This window comes from Carcharodon carcharias, chromosome 11 (assembly GCF_017639515.1).
Source record: "Carcharodon carcharias isolate sCarCar2 chromosome 11, sCarCar2.pri, whole genome shotgun sequence".
NCBI classification, from domain to species: domain Eukaryota; kingdom Metazoa; phylum Chordata; class Chondrichthyes; order Lamniformes; family Lamnidae; genus Carcharodon; species Carcharodon carcharias.
This window is the reverse complement of record NC_054477.1, coordinates 20,074,511-20,093,437: the sequence shown is the minus strand read 5'-3', so window position 1 is coordinate 20,093,437 and position 18,927 is coordinate 20,074,511. Positions and strand designations below refer to the sequence as shown.

The following is an 18,927-nucleotide window of genomic DNA, read 5'->3' as shown; positions in this document are numbered from 1 at the left end:
TCTTACTTTTGTGAGCCTAAATAATTTTAAGTTGCGCCATCAGCCCAAGGCACTTATTACAAGAAATGGCATAGAGGAGTGAAGGTTACTTTCTTTCTGAGGTGTCAGCTGTGCTCAATGGATAGCACTCTCAGAAGGTTGTGCATTCAAGTGTCACCTGCATCAAACCTGAGCACAAAGTCCAGGCTGATACTCCAAGGCAGTACAGAGGGAGGACTGCACTGAGCCTTTCAGAAGAGACATTAAACCAAGGCCACGCCTTCCCTCTTGGGGGAACATGAAAGGTCCCATGGGACTATTCAAAGATGAGCAGGGCGATTCAGGCTGCCCAATATTTATCCCTCAACCAACCTCACTAAAACAGATCACCTGGTTGCTATCCCATTGCTGCTTCTCAGCAAATTGGATGCTGGGTTTCCCAAAAGTAATGACGCTTCAAAAGCACATAAGTAACTTGTAAAGCAATGTGAGACATTCTGTAGCGCAGGTCTTACTTTTTGTGTTATTATTTGCGACTTAAGTTGAGATAACCCACCCACTCCCCTGCCACAGCTGTGCGGATTGATGCATAAACAGCATTTACCAAGCTGGTACCATTGGAAAACATGAATCAAGATCATCAGGAGAGAGGAGAAAATTGGTGTGGAAGAGAGCTACAAATCATTTCAAGAAAACGTTTCTGTTTTAAGCTTTCTAAACTTATGTCGTATGACAGACAACTCAACAGGCCCAACTGCACTGGAACTGAATCATAATATGATGCCCCATTATGTCAACCTCACTCAGGATCAGATTCATTTTTAATGTCAGATGCAAAAAGGATACATTAAGGATGCACATGAGACCCTAGTATTATTGTCAACCCTCCAGGATTGTACCAAAGTTTCCAAGAATGGAAGACTAGTTTCCTGGGCACTGATGTGAGCGAGCTAGGAGAAAAATCATAGGGGCATTAAAAAAGGATTTAATTTTTAAACACTTTTGTTTATGTTATATCAAAAAAATATTGGAGATGGCAGAAAGAGACAGCTGAGTGGGCGAGGGGTCAGTTAGAGGCACGAGGTCATGGGATGGAACTTTCAGGGCTAAGTGCAACTGGAGTCAACAACACCAGGTCCCTGCACAGTTTGGAAAAGGAAGACCTCAGCTTTGATCTCTGGCTTCTGGCAACTGGCCCCAGTGCTATGGGTTGGAGTGGAGAAATCAAAACAGCCTGGGTCCCCTTTCCTGATGTTGTTCAAAGACCACAGAGTTATGAACCCCTTAGAGTAACTTTTAAAAAGAAATTCAAACTTCCAGTTACTAGCTGAAAAAAATATGACAAGACTTCACATTTTAAAACTTTTACTGTAATAAATGACTAAGAAAACACTCTTGGCTAAACACTTTTTTTTGTAAGCAGCTTATACTTTAAACTACAGAAAGTGATGCTCCCCTTTCATGCTTATCACCTTTCACACTTTCCATGGAAATACAGACCTTTTAGCAGTCACCAGTTTCTCTCAGCACCCAATGGGCTCCTGTATCCCTGTTACGCTGCATATTAACTCTAAGTGACCGTCTCCAAGCATTTTTATCAGTTTTCGGAGAGTTCCTTAAATCCACCACCAGCAGTAAAACCTATTCTGGTGATCCTACTTCCCCCCTTACCATGCCGGGATGAATCTCCAGGAATCTTTAGACGACTGCTGGATCCATTTCTTTGACTAGGGGCCACCCCTTTCCTGCAGCCGCCTGTGTTAGCTCGCAAAGCCAAACAGCCTCTCATCTGTTGACCACACAGAACGGCTGTCGGTTTGAGATTCGTTAATTTGTAGAGAAGGCTGTAACCTGACTCAAAAATGGCTTCCTCTGCTCTCTGCTCCACTGCATGTGAAACATGTTAGCTTTACGCTCAGGCATAACTGCTAATTCACTAGCCTTAACCCCCAACTCTCTTTCATTTTAGAAGTAAATGAACAGTTTACAGCACAACTATTTACAACACGATATCTTCAACATCTTTTTGGGACTTTGGGAGACTCAGGTCTGAATTTTTGCTTCCGAGTTAGGAGCACAGAGCTGGGAAAATTCCAAGCTCTGTAAACCCGGCTCAGGAGAAAGTGTCCCAGATAGGTGTTAACAGAAGTCGAGCCCACCACCCCTTCAAAGAGGTCAGAGGCAGCCACAGGGGCTGTCAGGTGTGGAGGCGGGTTGTGTGAAAGGCCCACCTCAGTGATCTGGGACTTTGTCCCAACTATAACAAAACCCCTCCAGCCCTCACCGCTCACACCCCCCTGCCCCTTCACCCATCCACACACACTCCCTGCCCGATCCAAGTCAACTCATGCTGCCTCATGCCCCCTACCCACCTCCATGGCCTCTCATACCCTCCATGCCAGCGTATGTCCCTCTACCCACCTTGGGCCTTTATAGCCCCTATGCCAACTTAGTGCCAACTCATGCCCACCAGTCACCATCATTTGCCCTTACACCTTCCATACCAACTCACTCAGTATGTACTATGGACCTCAGGACCCTATGCTGAGATAAAATAAAATAGCAGTCTTAATTTTTGTGAAAAAAACACTCATTCCTTAAAAACTCATTTTACTATTTAATCCCTTATAAAAATGAACATTTAATTCAAGTGATTAATCCCTAATAAAAACAAGCATTTTTATTCATAGCCCCACAAGGACTTTATAACTACTTGGAACTGTCAATCAAACTGTGAACTGACAGGCACCCCACTGTGAAAATGATAGGTTGTGAAATCAGTCATGCAGCACATACCCTATAATGATATCCTCAGGTTTATGTCAAAAGAAAGACTGAATTAGCAAGCACTGATTTTTATAAACTCCAGGTTTTTAAAAACATTTAAAAGCCAGGAGATTTAAATGCCTTGACAGTTAGATAGTTCCAATGAATTTAACAGTTCCCTTCACAGCTAGGCAATTCCAATGAATTTAACAGTTCCTTGACAGTTAGACAGTTCCAATGAATTTGACAGTTCCAATGAGATTTCAATGCCTTGACAGCTTGACAGTTTCCCTTCACCTTGACAGTTCCAATAAGTTTATCCACTTTTTAGGTGCACTCATGTCTACTTTTAACAATCACAAAGGGTGCCTGACATCTCCCAAAGGTGTCCTGGACCTATCCAAAAGGGGAGTCCACTTCTCCAAAGAACTCTGGAAACTTTAGACATTCTCCTGAAAAGTGTAAAACCCACAAATTGTGTCTTGGACATCTCAGTTATGAAAATTGGATCTGTTTGATGGCATCTGCACATTCACATGACCATTGTCATCTCTAGACTCAACTATTACAATGCTCTCCTGGTCAACCTTCTATCTGACATCCTCTGGAAACTTGAGCTCATCCAAACTTCTGCAGCTCATACCCTTTCTCAGACCAAACACTGTTCACCCATCATCTTTCTGCCCGTTGGCCTACATAGGGTCCTCGTCCGCCAATGCCTCACTTTTTTTTCTGTAACCTCTTTTAACTCTTTAACCTGCACTCCTCTAATTATGCCGTTTTGCACACCCTGGGTTTTAAATGTTCCATCATTGGCAACAGTGCCTTCAGCTGTCGGGGCCCCAAGTGTTGGAATTCCTTCTTGAAACTCCTTTGCCTCTCTTCCCTTTAGGGTGATCCTGAATGCCTACCATTTTAGCCAAGCTTTTGACTGCCTGCCCTAATATTTCCTTATGTATCTAGGTGTCAAATTCTGTTTAATTATAATCCTGTGAAATATCTTGGAACATTTTACTATGTTAAAGGTGCTTTACAAATGCACAGTGTTGTTGTTGTGTTTGACTCTAATTCCCCTCATTTGCCATGTCTGCTGACACTTCGACAATGAACTCGAGGGCAACCTGCAACCTTTCTAATATTCCCAGGGAAGGAGATAACTTTCTTCAATAAAACATGAAAGAAAATTCAAGAATTGTTCAGAGAATAATATCGAAACCTGTCTTAGATCTCAGTTTGATAATGCAGGCACCCATATCTGTTATCAATTAATTTGTGCAAAGATTGGATCCACCTACATCTTGTTCAGCTCCATGCATACCCACCCACAGTGTTTACATAATTTAAGAGCGCTTTCTGTCAACCTCCGTATATGATTTGATGCAATTATTTTCTTAGCTCACTCTGGTTTATTCATAATCTTATCGTGGCTGATCCCCTGTAATTTACTGGTGTCATCTGTGGCTAACTTTAAAGCTGGGATTTTCCGGTCCCGCCCACCACAGTAACCGTGTGAGCGGAACAGAAAATTTGATCGACCAGCAAAAGGTCCGTTGACTTCGAGCAGGAATTTATGGTCTTGGGACTGGAAAATCACGGCCTAAATATAAAGTTTGCGAGTCCAAGTCCCACCTGAGCACAAAATCTAGGCTGACAATCCAGTATATTGCAGTAGGAGTGCTGCAGTGTCACAGGTGCCGCCTTGCAGTTGAAATGTTAAACTGTGACACCATCTATCTTCTCATGTAGATATAAAAGATCCTGTGGCACAATTCAGAGAAAACTGTGCAGCTTTCCCCAGTGTCCAGGCCAATATTTATCCTTCAAACAATGTCACTCAAAACAGATAGCCTGCTCATTGTCACACTGTTTTCTGTGGAACTTTGCATTACAACAGTGACTATATCCCATTGGCTGTAGAGTGCTTTGGAACTTCTTAAGGTTATGAAGGGCACTACAGACATTCCGAAGTGCCAGATGAGAAATCCTCCACCACCAAAAGGTTGAACTGATGTCAGTCAGCATGAACTTTTAATATCAGGTCAAGTTCAAAAATAAATAAAGTGGGATAGGGAGGAATCGTTGAATAATACAGAACAGGAGGCCATTCCGCCCAATGTTTCTGTGCTGGCTGTTTGAAACATTAATCCAATTAGCCCCACTCCCTTGTCCTTTTGCCATAGTCCTTGCATAACTTCCCTTTACCAGCATTTACGCAATTCCCTTTTGAAACTTGTAATCGAATTTGCTTCCATCACCTGTTCAGGGAGTTATCCATTGAGTAAAAAAATTCTCCTCATCTCCTTTCTGGTTCTTTGTTGATTATTTTAATTCCGTTTCATCTATTTACTGACCCTGGCCACAGTGCAAACAGTTTCTTTCTCACCGCTCAATCAAAATTCATCGTAATTTGGAACACCTCCACTAAATCTTCCCTTTATTTTCTCAGCTCCAAGAAGAATACTCCCAGTTTTTTCAGTCTCTCGACACAACTGAAGTCCCTCAGCCCTGCTACCACTTTTGTAAAAGACATATGACTCATGGAAGAGTTTACTAACTCCTTGATAGCACTAGAAGGTGACTTATCACCTTTTCAAAATTAATCAGGGATGGGCAATAAAGGCTGTCTTTGCCAAAAGCACACCACATCGCATTAATATTAAAAAGAAAGTGGGACTCTCAGTTGCCAGTTTTGGTAGTTCATTGTTTATGAGACTGAAAGCAAGAATGTATCATTTAGAATTGTCCCATACCCCACCTCTCCTGGCTGAGGATTCCAGTGTTAATAATTCTTAGCTAGGCGCCTCATGTAAACCATGCGGTGCTTCCTGGTTGTTCCATCTTTGGGGGAGTAACAACTCAGCAAAATTTAAGCATGGGAACAATGTGATGAATCTGTTCTCAGTACTTTTTTATCCATTGTATCTAATTGTAAAACATGGAGTGACGACACTACTAGGATGCTAACCAAATAAAAGGCTAAAAACGAAGACAATCTGAATGTAGAGATTTGTAGAGGAAGTTTATAAATGGAGGTAAAAATCCACCAAACAAATTTGTTGCCAGATATTAAAATCAGATAGTAGTGTGCCAGTGGGAGCAGCACAAGTTAAATCAAACTAATTCCTTGAAATGGTGTTAACGTTTCGAGTCCGTATGACCCCTCATCAGAAGAATCTGAAAAGGAGTCATATGGACCTGAAACATTAACTCTGTTTCTCTCTCCACAGATGCCGTCAGACCTGCTGAGCTTTTCCAGCATTTTCTGTTTTTATTTCAGATTTCCAGCATCTGCAGTATTTTGCTTCAATCCTTGAGATGCTGCTGTGTGATGTTAATGAACCTCCTTGCATTTAGTGCCTCGATCTGCTATTCGTGGGGGTTACTTTTGTTAAAATAGGAGACAAGAGTCATTTCTATGAAAGAGATTTCATTAGTAACACACTAATGTAACACGTTCCATTCCCACTTTGCCTGTCTTTCTATCCTCAACTTCCTACACTGTTCAACAAAGCTCCACGTAAGCTTGAGGAAATGTACCTCATCTTTCGTCTAAACACTCTACAGCTTTCTGGACTCAACACAGAGCTAAACAATTCCAGATCATAGCCTCAGTGCCTATTTTTTTCTGACAGCAGCTATTGATAATGATTCAGGTTTTAAAAAATTCATTCACAGGATCTGGGCTTCGCTGGCTGGGCCAGCCTTTATTGCCCCTCCCTAGTTGCCCTTGAGAAGGTGGTGGTGAGCTGCCTTCTTGAACTGCTGCAGTCTATGTGGTGTAGGTACACCCACAGTGCTGTTAGGGAGAGGGTTCCAGGATTTTGACCCAGTGGCAGTGAAGAAACCAAGTCAGGATGGCGAGTGACTTGGAGGGGAACTTCCAGGTGCTGGTGTTTCCATCTATCTGCTGCCCTTGCCCTTCTAGATGCTAGCGGTTGTGGGTTTGGAAGGTGCTGTCGATGGAGCCTTGGTGAATTCCTGCAGGGCATCTTGTAGATGGTACACACTGCTGCTACTGTGCATCGGTGGTGGAGGGAATGAATGTTTGTGGATGTGATGCCAATCAAGAGGGCTGCTTTGTCCTGGACAGTGTCCAGCTTCTTGAGTGTTATGGGAGCTGCCCTCATCCAAGCAAATGGAGAGTATTCCATCATACTCCAGAATTGGCTTTGGGGAGTCAGGAGATGAGTTACTTGTAACAGGATACCTATTTGGTCCCATTTACACTTCTTCCACACACATCTGTCCCATTACTGTGTTAATCTGAGGTATAATACATCTTTAAGAGAACGTGCGCAGGTTGACCACATGACTGTAAGACCCAATAGCTGTGTAGCGTGGGCTACCATGTTAATGTTAGTCTAGAGTAGGGGCTGGTTGGAGAAGCACACATCATGTTAGTGCTCTGTTGTCTGTGTAAATAAATAGCATGTGCTTCATTTCATATTAGCCTCTGTGTCTGCAGCATATTGTAATCGACTCACCTGCCACAGATAAGCGTGCAACTGGTTTGCGAGCAAAGGGACCCTATGGTAGAACATAACATTACATTTTCTGCCTTCCGCTTTCATCTCTTTTGTCATATAACCTCTCCTGCCTTCCACCCTATCACAGACCTTCCCATTTGTTCTTTCCTCCCCTCTCCCCTTTCCCTGTCTTGTCAATAAATTTACACCCCAGAGTACTCCCAATTCAGATGTACGGTCTGAGACCTGAAACATTCGTCAGAAATTTTCCAGCCTCGGGTGTGGTGGGAGTGGAGCTGAGAAAATAGCGGGGAGCTGTGTTGAAATGGCTCCTCGATGCATTCCCACCATTAGGAATGTTTTCCAGAGGGGGACCGGCATGTGGATTGGATGTCCCACACTAGGGCAGCCAATCTGCACCACCACTCCTTCTCCCGCCCAACCCCAATGTGTGCGGAGACAGCAAACTCAATAGAGGTGGCCTCCCTGTGGCAGTCCCCCTGTGAGTGGATGAAAGACATTAGAGCCAGAGGCTCCAACCCCCAAAAATGGGGGCAAAGACCACACTCATGGTCTAAATGCTGCCACAAGAAGGGATTCACCTATGTTAGAATGGGCTTTACTGATTGGCCCCTCTAAATATTTTATTTATTTTCACCCTAGGACGCTTCTGTATTGAGGTGCCCCCATGTTCTCCTAGCTGCCCCAGCAGTGCCGACTTCTCTGACCTTCTCACCAGGGCTGCCAAGGTTTGACAGCATGGCTCCTGGGATTGGGCCAGCAGCATAGGGAACCCGCCAGCCATCATTAGTTGGATGGTGAGCTTGGGGGCGGACAATTAGGAGGCTGCTTCCCGGGAAATTAGCTCTACCAGTTTGGTTCCCAGCAAGTGTGGGCCCTGGATTCCCATTTGGTCCCAATGTCAGGATTCTAAAGCCCATAAGAAAATCCTATCCATCAACTCTGTTTCTCTCTCCTCAGATGCTGCCAGACTTGCTGAGTATTTCCAGCATTTTCTGTTTTTATTTCAAACTGCCAGCATCTGCTGTATTTTGCTGTTATCTTCTGTTAGTAACTTCAGTTCAATGTAATTTCAAAATGCAGCATATGTTAGACTATAGCTATACACACCTAGTATTTATAAATGCAACTATGTGTTATAGATAGGCAAGGATATGAGCTGTGTGGCAAAAGCTTCTGCATGCATTGCACTTTATAGGGCAATACATTGCTTTTTAGATGCAAATTTTGTGACTCAAATTTATCTTCAAGGTTTCTTTAAAAAAAAACATTTAATTGAGACATGAAAAAAAATTCAGAACATTCCAAAGTGAAATTCCATTTTCTTAAATGGTTTTCATTTGGCTATTCAGAGCTGCAGGTCACGAGGAGTTCACTGAATTTACGGATATACCACCTTTCTTGCTACTCAGTGGATTCATTTAGCTGACAGTGAGGTAGATTTTGATGGGATAGTGTAAAACAGCAATAACAAGTCAGTCGCCTATTTCGCCTCTCAAAATTTTTGCTTCCAATTGACTTCAACAGAAATAAAAAGCTGTAAGATGGGCTGCCAACTCACCATCACACAATATCGCATAAAGTCACAATCAAACCCAAGCACTCAATGGATTCTTCAAAGATTGATGAAAATGAGTCAGAGACACACTGTCTCAGCTGGTTGACGTTTTACTGCATTACAACAGGTTATTGCATTACTGTTACACATTTGCGTAACACAATCAATTGAACGCCAATACATTCTGAAAAATGATTCTTGTCATCTTGCACCTACAGGAGATAAATTCAATTAAAAAAAATATTGCCAGAGCTTTATGCCCTTTACATAATATCTACAATATATGAAAGAGGCTATTTTACCTCCCTCCATTTGAAGGAAACCAAGTGGTACAGGAGATAAAATTGAATCATAGTTTGATACAACTGAATGACACGTTAGGCTACTTCAGAAGATGTTTAAGGGTCATTGACATACTGCTGAAAGTCACAAGTAAGTCAGACAGCAGGCTTCCTTCCCTAAAGGGCATTAGTCAACCAGTTGAGATTTAAGACAATCCGACAGCTTCATGGTCACTTTTGGCTGATATGAGCTGCTTGAAACATAAGAACATAAGAAATAGGAGCATGAGAAAACCATTTGGTCCCCCAAACACTGCTCTGCCATTTAACGCGATCATGACTGACCTTCTTCCTTAACTCCACCTTCCACACTATCCCTACATGCAAAAATCTATCAATCTCTGCCTTGAATATATTCAACTACTGAACATCCGCAGGCCTCTGAGGTAGAGAGTTACAAAGTTCCACAACACTTTAAGCGAAGAAATTTCTCCTTATCTCAGTCCTAAATCACTAACCCCTTATTCTAAGATTTATTTGTTTCTTATTTTTAGATTTTATTTTAAACTAAACTCAAATGGTAGGATTTCAACTCGGGCCTTGTTGTATAGTGCAGAAACTTGAGCAACATCAAGAAGAGAGGAACGATGGCTGGAAATTAATGAGATGCGAATGCTGATATGAGAAATATCAAGAAAGGACAAAGTCAGGAACCAGCACATCAGGGGGTCAGTGAAGATTGTGGGATTGTCAAGGAAAGTAGCTGAGAAGAAATTGAAATGGTATGATCATCTGTTATAGAGAGAGACAGGAAATGTGGTGAGGCAAGAACCAGAGATGGGATTAGCAGGGGGAAGGAGAAGAGGAAGGCCTAAGACCAGATAGAAAGATAGGGTGGCCAGAGATTCAAACACAGTGTGACTGGATGAGGAAATAAAACAGGAAGTGCTGGGGATATTCAGCAGGTCTGGCAGGATCTGTGGAGAGGGACAGAGTTAACGTTTTGAGTCTAATGTGACTCTTCTTCAGAAATGGATTGCCTGAGGAATGGGTGACTGACAAGAGATAGAGAAAGGGTGATCAACCAGCATTGTGTCAATCCCAAGTAAAATGGGAGAAGCCGGAAGATAAGAATTACTTAATTATTAATCCACGTACCTGAATTACTAGCCCAAGAACATGACCACGACATGACCATGCCCCATTGTAAGGAGAGCATGGAGAGCATGATCCCTTAATTACAGCCCTTATTGTAAGAAAGCCTTTGGTCTGATATCGCATAGTTGACCCATCACTAAGAACATGTGGGGTTGGGGGACAGGTAGCAGAATGGATAATAAACTGACTACACATCACAAAACAGAGAGTAGGGCAGCTACTCTGTACTGTACTGACAGAGATATAGGGTGCAGTGTCTCAAAACCGGCAACCTCGGGACCGAGGCAGTGCCAGATTTTGGACCTTGCCCGACGTCGGGCTGAGCGGTTTGGGCCAAGCCAGGTTGGATAGGGTCAAGAGTCACTCGAAGCATGGGAATAGACCAGCTTGCGAGTGGCAAAGTGGATAACTAATCAGGCACCACACCATGCCAAGTCAGCACCTAGCCAAATTGTCCAGGTAAGTTTTTTTTTACGTTACTCATTTCAAATTGGTCACAGAATCACAGTGTATGGCACATTCTTAAAAAACGTCCGGCTTTCAGACAACTCCGGTTTCTGGGCAGCGGGATTTGTGAAACCGTACCTGTAGCTGATGTTCCACAGAGACCACCGCTGGGAACACTGTTGTTCACATTAACTTCAATTAACAATTTGAATACGGGACCCAGAGGTACAATTTCTAAACAGCACCAAAACAGCGGGTGTAGTTAATATAAAGGAAGATTGCAGCAAAATACAAGAAGCCATTCGTAAGCTTGCAGAATGTATATCTAATTAGCAAATGACCTTCAAAATTGATAAGTGAGAGGGGGCACAGTTTGGTAGGAGGAATATGAGGGCCACATATTGTTTGAATAATAAGACTCTAAATGGGACTAAGGAGCAGAGAGATCTAGAGATACAGATACATAGGTCATAAGACCAGAAAAAAGCAAGACAAACCAAGCACTATGGTACATTTTGAGAGGGATGGTATTAAAAAGCAGGGAAGCCATGTTAAACTTACATGGAGCCTTATTGGAGTACTGAACACAGTTCTGGTCTCCATATTATAAAAAGGATAGAGAAACACAGGAGAAGGTTCAAAAGAGATTCTTAAGGATTGAGAGATTATAATCGTTAGGAAAAATTGAACAAGCTGATGCTCTTTTCTCTAGGAATAAGAGGCTCTGTAGTCACCTGATTAAGTTCTTTAAGATTATGAAAGGGTTTATCTGAGTAGGCAAGGGGAGAATATTTCCATTTCTGGCAGAAACAAAAACTAAAGGCCATAAATATTAGACAGTCACCAATAAATGCAATTGGGGCTTTTTTATTATTCGTTCTTGGGATGTGAGCATCGCTGGCAAGGCCAGCATTTACTGCCCATCCCCAGTTGCCCTGTGAAGGGGGCAATGATTCACTCTCTTGAACTGTCGCAGTCCATGTGGTGCAGGTGCATCCACAGAGCTGGTGGGGAGGTTTGGAAGGTGCAGTCAAAGGAGCCTTGGTGAGTTGTTGCATTGCATCCTGTAGGTGGTACACACTGCTGCCACTGTGTACCATTTTTGGAGGGATTGAATATTTAAGAGTGGTGGGGAGTGTGCCAATCAAGCTGCTTTGACCTGGATGGTGTCAAATGTCCTGAATGTTATTGGAGCTGCACCCATCCAGGCAAGTGAAGAGCATTCCATCATAGAATCATAGAATTGTTACAGCACAGGAAGCCTGAATGCCCATTGTGTCTGTGCTGGCCCTCTGAACAAGCAATTCACCAAGTGCCATTTCCCCACCTTCTCCCTATATCCCTCCACTTTCTTCCTTTTCAGATATTAATACAATTCCCTCTTGAATGCACTGATTTAATCTGCCTCCACCACATTCTCAGGCAGTGCATTCCAGGTCCTAACCACCTGCTGCTTAAAAAGAAACTTCTCCTCCTATCAGCAATCTTTCTTTTGCCAATTATCTTAAATCTGTGCCCTCTGGCTCCAGATCATTCCACCAATAGGAACAGTTTCTCCCTGTCTATTCTGTCCAGGCCCCTCATGATTTTGAACACCTCCATCAACTCTCCTTCAGTCCTTCAGCTTCTTTAGCCTTTCTACATAACTGAAGTTCCTCATCCTTGGGACCATTCTCATGAATCTTTTCAGCACTCTCTCTCTAACCCCTTCACCTTCTTCCTAAACTGTGGTTCCCAGAGTTGGCTGCAATACTCAAGTTGAGGCTGAATCAGTCTTTTACACAAGTTTAACATAACTTCCTTACTTTTGTACTTGTTGCCCCTGTTGACAAGCCCAGGATCCTGTTTGCTTTATTAACTGCTTTCTCAACCCGTCCTGTCACCTTCAATGAGTTACACAGAAGTACACCCAAATCCCTTTGCCTTGTGCCTTGTAGATAGCGGACAAGCTTTTGGGAGTCAGGAGGTGAGTTACTCGCTGCTGAATTCCCAGCATTTGACCAGCTCTTGTAGCCACCATATTTATACGGCTGGTCCAGTTCAGTTTCTGGACAATGGTAACCCCAGGATGTTGATTGTGAGGGAACTCAGCCGTGGTAATGCTCCTGTTGGAGGTGGTCATTGCCTGGCGCTTGTGTGGCATGAATGTTACTTGGCACTTATCAGCCCAAGTCTGAATGTTGTCCAGGTCTTGCATGCCTGGACTGCTTTAACATCTGGGGTGTTGCAAATGATACTAGTCCTCAGGACAGGACATACCCAGGGATGGTGATGTAGGAGTCTGGTACCAAGACTGCAAGGTATGATTCAGCGAGTATGAGAAGGCCAGGCTGTTGCTTGACTAGTCTGTGGGAGAGTTCTCCCAATTTTGGCACAAGTCCCCAGGTGCTTGTGAGGATGGCCTTACACGATCAATCGAGCAGGGTATGCTTTGTCATTGCCCCCTGCCTAAGTCAGTGCCGCATGGTCCATCCGGTTTTATACTTATTCAATTTTTCTGTAGTGGTTTGATATAATTGAATGGCTTGTGAGGCCATTTCAGAGTCAACTACATTGCTGTCGGTCTGAAGTCACACGTAGGTCAGACTGGGTGAAAATGGCAGATTTCTTTCCCTAAAGGGGCATTAGTGAACCACATGGGTTTTGTGACAAAACATCAGGATCATTTTATTCCAGGTTTTTAATTAAGTTGATTGAATTTAAATTTCGCCAGCTGATAGCGTGGGATTTGAACTTACGCCTAGAGAGCAGTCCGGGTCTCCGGATGATCATAACCACGATCCTACTATTCCTAATGACAGTTTAAGTTAAATGGGATAGTTGCACTGAAGGAGAAGCTATTCAGTCACTTTAAACCAATGGCATTATAATTCAACATCTGCAACGTGGAATAAGTAAGTTAACCTTTCTGGGCATCACTCTGGGTCCGAATGCTGAAAATGGGAACTAAACCTAAAAAGTGTTGGAAATACAAGTTAATGTTCTGACCAAGGGCTACACCTCCCCAAAACCTTAACCTATTCCTCTCTCTCTTAGTGGCTACTTACAGCAATTTTTATTATTTTTTTAATTTCGGATTAGTATTTCTTCTCATTCTTTAGAATCTAACCAGCAAAGCTCTGCAAGAGGACTCTTAGCATAAAAGCAAAGGGGACACAAATTCAAATCTAAGAACTGATTCTTGCCTTACCTTTAATAAGCTCACAGCCTTGTTAACTCAGCAGCCAATGCAAAAAAGATTCACAAGGATGATTTCTATGGATTCCCTATGGGAAATATGCCTTTACAGAAACATTAAGGCAGTCAGAGTCAGACAAATTGGGTGAGGTAGAAGCTGATGTCTGCAATTAAATGATCAGTTTCAATTAATCCTGATATCAATAAGCAACTGTAAATTCATGCACAGACACAATATACTCACAACACACATGCATATTAATTAATGTATATACAACTACAGGCACATAATACACACATATGCACACAGACACAACACACACATAACATGTATATACACATACAGACACACACAACATACAGACATATACATACATAAACACAGGCACACACACATACAGGCACACACACATACATATATACAGGCACACACATACACACACAGGCACACACACATACACACACACATACACACGCACACATATTTACACACACACACACATACACACACACATATTTACACACACACACACACGCACACATATTTACACACACACATATATTTACACACACACACATATTTACATATACACACATACACACGCACACACACATACACACATACACATACACACACGTATACACGCACACACACATACAAACATACACACGCACACATATTTACACACACACACACATAAACAGGCACACATATTTACACACACATACACACATATACAGGCACACATATTGACACACACACACACAAAAACAGGCACACATATTGACACACACACACACATATACAGGCACACATATTGACACACACACACACACATATACAGGCACACATATTGACACATACACACATATACAGGCACACATATTGACACACACACATATATATAGGCACACATATTGACATACACACACATACAGGCACACATATTGACACACACACACATATATACAGGCACACATGTTGACACACACACATATACAGGCACACATATTGACACACACACACAGACACATACAGGCACACATATTGACACACACACACATATACAGGCACACATATTGACACACACACATATATATAGGCACACATATTGACATACACACATATACAGGCACACATATTGACACACACACACACACATCTACAGGCACACATGTTGACACACACACACATATATACAGGCACACATATTGACACACACACATATACAGGCACACATATTGATACACATACACAGATACATACAGGCACACATATTGACACACACACACATATATAGGCACACATATTGACACACACACATATATATAGGCACACATATTGACATACACACATATACAGGCACTCATATTGACACACACACACATATATATATACAGGCACACATATTGACACACACACACACATATACAGGCACACATATTGACACACACACACATATACAGGCACACATATTTACACACACACACACATATACAGGCACACATATTTACACACACACATATATAGGCACACATATTTACACACACACAGATATACAGGCACACACACATACATATATACAGGCACACACATACACACACAGGCACACACACATACACACACACACATACACACGCACACATATTTACACACACACATACACACACACATATTTACACACACACACGCACACATATTTACACACACACATATTTACACACACATATTTACACATACACATACATACACATGCACACACACATACACATACACACATACACATACACACACATATACACGCACACACACATACACACACTTACACACGCACACATATTTACACACACACACAAATATACAGGCACACATATTTACACACACATACACACATATACAGGCACACATATTGACACACACACACACAAAAACAGGCACACATATTGACACACACACACACATATACAGGCACACATATTGACACATGCACACATATACAGGCACACATATTGACACACACACATATATACAGGCACACATATTGACACACACACACACATACAGGCAAACATATTGACACACACACACATATACAGGCACACATATTGACACACACACACATATATAGGCACACATATTGACATACACACATATACAGGCACACATATTGACACACACATGCACACATATATACAGGCACACATATTGACACACACACACACATACAGGCACACATATTGACACACACACATATACAGGCACACATATTCACACACACACACATACAGGCACACATATTGACATACACACACACATATATACAGGCACACATGCTTACACACACACACACGCATATACAGGCAAACATATTTACACACACACACATATATACAGGCAAACATATTTACATACACACACACATATAGGTACACATATTTACACACAGATATACAGGCACACGTATTTACACACACAGATATGCAGGCACACATATTTACACACACACACACACACACACACACACAGATATACAGGCACACACGTTTACACACACACAGAAATACAGGCACACATATTTACACACAGACACACACCTACAGGCACACATATTTACACACAGACACAGATATACAGGCACACATATTTACACACAGACACACATATACAGGCACACATATTTACACACACACACACATATAGGCACACATATTTACACACATGCACACATATTTACACACAGGCACACACATACAGGCACACATATTTACACACATGCACATATACGGGCACACATACTTACATACACACACATATACAGGCACACATATTTACACACACGCAGATATACAGGCACACATATTTACACACACATATACAGGCACACATATTTACACACACACACATATACAGACACACATATTTACACACACACACATATACAGGCACAAATATTTACACACACACACCTATACAGGCACACATATTTACACACACAGATTATACATATACAGGCACACATATTTACACACACACACACACAACGTATACAGGCACACATATTTACACACACACACATATACAGGCACACATATTTACACACACATTCATATACAGACACAAATATTTACACACACACACATATACAGGCACACATATTTACACACACACGCATATACATATACAGGCACACAACATATTTACACACACACATACACACAAACACATGGGTATACATACAAAACACAACACACAGAGACATTTAAAACACACATATTTACACACAGACGCATAGCACATATTTACACCCACACATACACACAAGTACACAAAATTACACACAGACACACACATATACATACGCAGACACACAACATATACGCATATTTGCATGCACACATATTTTCACACACACATATTTACACATACAGACAGGTACACACACACACATAGACCAGTATTTTTCGCTCGTCAGGCAGGCGCATGCCCGACCCGAATGAGCATAAAATGACACACAACGACATCGGGCGAGTGTCCCAACATCATCACGCACTGGTGCGATATTTCGGCCAGTGGGCAGGTGCATGAATCGGCAGCGCACCTGCCTACAGTTAAAAGGCCTATTAAGGCCACTAAAGTAATAATTAAGTTCACTTCACAGATGCGGCCAGACCTGCTGAGTTTTTCCAGGTATTTTTGTTTTTGTTGGCGGGCAGGCGAAAAGACCGAGCGGCCTTTGGACTTTTTTAGGAAACCTCATCCACGGGCTGGGTGGGGTTTCCAACAGCAAATAAAAGTTAAATAAAAAATGTTTTAATTTCATTCGTAACATGCTCCTGCTCATGCGATAGAGTCACTTGAGGGGACGTGTTATTTTACATTTCAAAATTCTTTATTTTTAATTTCCAAAATCTTCATCTCCCTGAGACAGCTCTGTGCCTCGGAGATTTTCCTGTGCGCACCCGTGTGCATGCGCATAGTTCCACACTCGCACTCTCCTCCCACCCCCACCCATAGGCAGCGCTGCAGCGTGCGTTTCACGCTGGGTGGGACTTAATTGGCTCGCCAGTGTGAAATTACAGTCGGCTTCCCAACAGCTCCCGCTGAGCCCGCCCAACGAGGGCAAAATCCTGGCCATACATGGACAGACACAACACACACACATATTTAAACACACACTATTTACACACACACATAATTACACCTTAACATATTTTCACACACGCATACTTACACACAGGCACGCAACACATTTTCACACACATATTTACACACACATGTTCACACACACACAGACACGCATATGCATTCACATACAGTTGACAAGACAATGGTCAGATCGGTGGCGAGAGTCTTCACAACTGGCACATGAGAATGAGCGACTGAAAGAAATGTTGAGGACAGGGATTTGCCTTGATGAAGTAAAATGACTTACCCGCTTGTGAATTCCAGTACCGCTCCTTTTCAACCTCCAGAGTTGGAGAATTTTTACAACATGCTTACAGTTAAAAGTGGTGATAAACGGGACTCAACATGTGGACTGGGAAGCTCCCACTTCCAGCCTTTGAAGTTTCTCTTTGCCTCAGAGACATCTGCCTGCCTGCACACTTGGTTTCAATGTTGAGTTCCGCTAGTTTATACGTCAGCGTATGAGACAAAACTGGGTGCCCAGGGAGGAGTCTTCGACCTGGAGCGCTGTCCTGTCACTTTAGATTGTAGATTGAGCGTGCTTGGACCGCAATAGATGAATAATGATGGCTATTGGCATGGGCGATGCCGAAATCCTCCGAGGTACCGCGTTCTGCATCGTTCAATACCTTCACACCATGGTTTAGGCTATGGTTGATTAATAAAAGAAAACACTCCTTGTTCTTTATCCACTCAAAGTGAGACTATAGGGAAAAGTGTTGCATGCTCCGACAGTGCCCACAGTCTGACAGAGATCCGCCCTCTCCACGTCTTACCCAAACCAGTTCAACATTGCAGTATTTCAGGGACATTTTGCATCACCACGTTCAGGATTGAACTTGCACTTTATATACAGCTGACTCACTGGGTTTGGATCCTATTTGCCAG

The 18,927-nt window shown here is 42.4% G+C and overlaps 1 protein-coding gene across 2 annotated transcripts in view; it reads right to left on the bottom strand.

Moving 5' to 3' along the window:
* The window catches only part of LOC121284264 (P2Y purinoceptor 8-like), a 37,887-nt gene extending 19,295 nt beyond the window's left edge, over positions 1–18,592 (bottom strand). Inside the window, exons 1-2 of one of the 2 annotated variants that reach the window (XM_041199602.1) lie at positions 18,287–18,592; positions 13,867–14,017 (exon numbers count right to left, since the gene is read on the bottom strand). The gene's annotated coding sequence lies outside the window, so the exon portion shown is untranslated. The remainder of the gene's footprint in view (positions 1–13,866; positions 14,018–18,286) is intronic. The other variant, XM_041199603.1, reaches the window with a different exon arrangement.
* Between the last annotated feature and the right edge of the window lie 335 nt (positions 18,593–18,927).